The sequence below is a fragment of the Sinocyclocheilus grahami genome, unplaced genomic scaffold (genome assembly GCF_001515645.1).
Source record: "Sinocyclocheilus grahami isolate Dianchi unplaced genomic scaffold, SAMN03320097.WGS_v1.1 scaffold81.1, whole genome shotgun sequence".
Taxonomy (NCBI): Eukaryota; Metazoa; Chordata; class Actinopteri; order Cypriniformes; family Cyprinidae; genus Sinocyclocheilus; species Sinocyclocheilus grahami.
The window spans coordinates 662,682-668,049 of record NW_015505260.1 but is presented as its reverse complement, the minus strand read 5'-3'; positions in this window follow the sequence as shown (position 1 = coordinate 668,049).

Here is a 5,368-nt window from a genome sequence, read left to right as displayed (position 1 = left end):
AAAGAAAAAAAACCCCCCCCCCCCCCCCCCAAAAAAAAAAAGGTATCCAAAAGGAGCGCTGCAGGGATTGTGTATTTCTGTAGGCCAAAACCCAGAAACGAGTTCGCATTTAGCACTTCCGTTTCCATCATGCTGAACTCAATGTTTTTTTTTAAATGGGTTTTTGGTTAAATACCTGAAATAAGGTCTGTGGGGAACACAACCTCAAGATATTTTCACATTTTATTCAATGACATAAAATACATCAGTTATACCTCTTTTTGAAGCTTTCACTTGTCTTGAAAAAGGCAGGTTGCTAACAAGTGGCTAAATGGGACTACAGAGGCTGTCAGGAAAAATAAACATAATTTGGACAATTCATCTACTCACTTTTTAGTCACTTTCACAACCTCATTGTGTTGGGCTCTTTGGTAACTATTTTAACTCAGACTTTCAGGGAAAATTTTGTTTTTGTTTTTTTTAAATAAAGACTATACATTTTTTCATTTTAGCCTTCTTTTAGCTTTTTACTTCAGGTGGTTGAATTTAAGGCTTCAAAATTACTAATAGTTGTGTTCATTTGTGAAGATGAACGTAACGTGTAAGAATCATACACTTTTGTTGGTCACAAAGCTTATTTTCTGCAATAATCCGAAAGCCAGTGGACCCAATAGGACCAGGGCGATGCTAACTTATGGGTTGGCCTGCAAAAAATGTCATCACTTCATTACATTTTACTTTCAGATTTATTTATTTAGCAGACACTTTTATTTGCAAGGTGACTTGCAGCTCTCTATAGATCACTCGTCACATTTCAGTATGCAAATATTATGTTGTCGGTTAGATTTTGAATGCTAAAACATTGATACTTGATACGTAAACTCAACTTTACCCCTGGCCATTTCACGTTTTCCCATTGGTGAATGGAATTGTTGCACCGATCACCCATATAACTAGTGTTAGCTCGCAAACAGGCTCATTTTTTAAAATAATTGTGTGGGCAACAGTGGTATGCTAACCACAGCGACATGCGGTTCTTCTCCAAGACTAACCTAATTCTCTTTATCAGTCAACATTTCTTAGTGATGTGTCAAAATAAAAGACTTTAAGGTGTCAATATGTTAAAGGGCTGGTAGGTTATTAGCGTTGCAATTTGAATGGTGCTCACATGAGCATCGGCAACTTTGTTGCTCCCCTGTAAACACGTAGCATCAAGTTGCAGTCAAAATTCTCACCTTTTGTTTGCGATATTTGATTTGGTTTCATCACTATAGCTGTACTGATACCATCTAAGACATGTTTATGATTATTGTAGCCAGTAATACTACCCTGTTTATTTTCAGCCAGTCACTGGAATGTGAAACTGTTGTGCATTTTACATAAGTTGCTAACTTGCGGATTGGCATCTCGCAGGCAGTTTCAACTAAATCTCTCTAAATTGTCTTACAGATTTTGAAAACCATCCCTGGGGGAATGTAAATTTGTGTTAGGCATTGCTGGCTAATTGTGAGAGGTTTCTGTTGCCTGCCAGCCTGCTAATGTGGACATGCGCTCATAGGATATGCTAGCAGTTTAGGTGTGGTGATGGTGACACACGCTGTGTAGCTAAATATACCCTGTGCCTGCTTTGTTGCTGTGCCACAGATATACACATACATGCATACACAAAGAGAAAGTCAAAAGAGGTTGTTCACATGCTTTTCCCCTTCCTGTGTTGACAATGAACAGAAGTTAGTCAGAAAACCAGAAAAGCTCTTGAAATACAATATGCCTCACAGTGTAGCTTGCATAAATTAAAAAACATAAGAATCACTCTCTCTATCTATCTATCTATCTATCTATCTATCTATCTATCTATCTATCTATCTATCTATCTATCTATCTATCTATCTATCTATATCAGAAGCCTATCACAGACCATTTAATGGTGACATTGATCTCCTTCAAATAGTATGAACCTCTTGGGGCATGTTTGTAGCCAGTGTTTTTTGGTTTAATGGGTATCATATACAGCTTTCGATTACTTTAGTCGTATGATGGTCTCAAGGCCCCCAGAGGCCTCAGTCAGACCTGCACCTGCTGCTTACTGACACTCTAAGTTTAGATGGTGCTTTTCAGTAACAAACTCTTAAACTTCTCCTTTTTAACAACTTATCTGTTGGTTTCTGTTCTCACCACCTGCTGCTCTGTACATCTTTGTTTCCTGGTCTATAGTTTTTATATTTTATATATATTTTTTCCTCCGTTGTTTTTAAACGAGAGGCTCAGATGTTTTCATAGAAAATAATGACTACTTGTAATTTTTTATCTTGCATATGTTCAATGTTCATTTATGGCAGTTTTATAGAATTTTTTTTAATTAATTTTTTTATCAATCAATATTGTGGGGACCTGGAAACGTTTGAGGTTTTCTTAAAAAAAAAAAAAAGTAGAAATAGTAAGATGTCGCATTTTTCTAATCAAATAATTACATTTGTGGCATTAATCTTGAGAACACATTTGACTGGGCGAATTTTGAATCTCAAATTATGCTGGAGAACATAACCAAGTTTTATACAAACTTGTGAAGTTCATGCATTGTTATGCTTGCAATATAATTTGCAATTAAACATTTTGTATTAAAAATGCTAAATATTATCCTTTTCACTAGTGGGTTAGTCAGACTTTTGAACCAGTTTGTTGGATGGGAATAGCAAATGAATATCTTTAGCATGGGATGCAAAGAGTAAGATACATGATTCAAGCCGCAGTTACATCAGAGATGTCATTACTGACTTTGAACATGTTTTGCAGCAGTTGTCTTATCTTCCATTGAAATCACTTAGATCGTCAAGATACCACACCACACACCCTTTCAAATTTATCCACATTCACCAGCCTCACGAGATCCTTCACTCACGTTTGAAGCTTTCAAAAGCTGAAAATCTCAATATTTGGAAGGTCTGCAAGGAAATTTACATTTACAGATGCAATTTAAAACAAATCAAATGCAGTCTAATCTTATATACACTTTTGTATGACAATAAGGCCAAATAAAGCTGCTTTAAATATTGAATGTTACATGATATGAAATATTACGGTTGCATTCAACCCCATTTAAAGGGTTATAAATGCAAAATTGACCATTAACCTAAAATCAGATTTTATTCTGAGATTGGGAAATCTAATGCTAGCAATGGCAGTAAACCAAAGGTTGCATTTGAAATGAGTTTTAGTTATATTTAGTTTAAACATTGTCTACTACATTCAAGCGTCATGAAGCATTTGCACCTCAAACTACGAACGTCTGCATATCTAATGCGTTTTATTTTTTAGTTCTCCTTTTAAATAATGTAAGAAATCCTTTAAGATTGCAAGATGTTTGTTAAAGTAAGACCAATGCCATGTTTTCTTATTGTGCTTGATGATGTGACATCTCAAATTCTAAAGAAAGTCAAACGAAGTTTGCTTATTTTTTACATCACCCTTTCATAACTGTGTTCAAAGCTGACCACTGATGAACACACAAAAGTCCCCCGTTTCTTACCTTCACAGCTTCTGACAGTTCCTGAAGCCTTGTCCGGTCACCCAGCGTTGGCAACACCAAGGATGCTCCTCATTACTGGAACCAGCCGACCCTCCACACTTCAAACACTTGTCTTGTCTGTGTGTGACCTGAATGTCTCACCTGCCTCGTAGCGTTGATTAAACGCTCTCCTCTCTGACTCGTAGCTTCACTTTGGTGTGAAGTGTGATTAAAAGTTAGAGGCTGCCTGTTCACCTCTTTATGAGATCAGCCCACAAGCCCCTGTCTGTGTCTACTTCTTTTAACACAGAGCTGATGGGTCTACACCATGGCCCACATGTCCCTCACATACGTGTATCAGTGGGTGGGTGTGCATTTATTGGAAAAAAAAGGTCAGATATGGAAAACCACTCATATTGATTGTTCACATTTCTGATGGCCAGATACTAATCTGCTCTCACCCTTGACTGGGTCCTTGCTGTTCAACTACATCTTCAGCCATTAACTAATGTTATGAAGGCTCTAAATTTAAGTCTAAGGAATCACAGAAGTCTGTGCTGTTTTGGAAAGACCTAAAATCCTTGATCACCTTCAAAATAGGCACTCATTCCCAATGCTGTAACCACCATAATCTCATTTAATATTAAATAATGGTCAATTAATATGCATTTTTCAGTGACAGATTCTTACGTTTTTCATTTGTTCGCACCAACCGTGAATATTGTCACGTCATTGTTAGCTACTCCTTTCAAATGAATAATTAGCCTACATAAATGTCATAATTCTGTTTTGCTTTACCCTACTTATTTATTTTTTGTGATGTTACCACATGTACAACAATAAAAAAGACTTATTTCCTAAATAATTAGAACATAACACTTACAGTAGCTTTTGTCAGATGGCTAGTGTGAAGGGTTGTGACTAGTGTGAATTTCACGTGTAGCCTAATATTGTCAAGGACAGCGCGCCCCCTATTGGTTATTCTTGTAGCTGTCAGCATTTCATTCAAAAATAAATTAATAATTTTACCGATCAAGAAGGTAATAGTGCAGATATGAATATGGAAGAGCATACGGAAATACAGAAAAATACCATTTTCAAATGATCTATAAAGCTTAATATTGATTTAATTATTATATAGGCTACAATTATTATAAAGTATATGTGTATACAATAGGAGGCTTATTTTCAGGTAAGGATTTAGATGTCCACGCCCGTGTTTAATGTGTTTGTGAGGTATTTTATTTTTTTTATTTTTATTTTTTTTAAACGGCTCTGTTGACAATTATTTGCGTGGAAACCTTATTGAACGTGATCCTGAAATAAGTATAGCGGTGTCTGTATCTTAATTTCACCTTGTTCGTTGCGATGTCTTTAATGCTAGTTAATGCTAACATTTTTGAATGCACTCTGTCAGCTTAGATATATGAAATGATCGCTCCGTTATCGATAAGAAAATGTTTTAACTGATCTTAAAGGACACACATTATGCCCCTTTTTACAATATGTAATATAAGTCTCTGTTGTCCCCAGAATGTGTCTGTGAAGTTTCAGCTCAAAATACCCCACAGATCATTTATTATATCCTTTTGAAAAAGCCCATTTTAAGTGGAAGCAGAAACACGCTGTTTTTCGAGCCGGTCTCTTTAAATGCAAATGAGCTGCTGCTCCCCCCTTTCCCAGCTTTTGAGCTGTGCCATTACAGCTAATACCTGCTAAAAACATCTGTTTTGGTTCTGATTACCATATTAGTTTAAACTTCTGATATACGGTTTTCTGAGTGCACGGATCCGAAGCACATGTACAGAAAGTGGCTGTAACAGCATGTGAGTACTAAACTAAGTTCTCATTCACACACAAGTTTACGTTAAAAACACACATGAG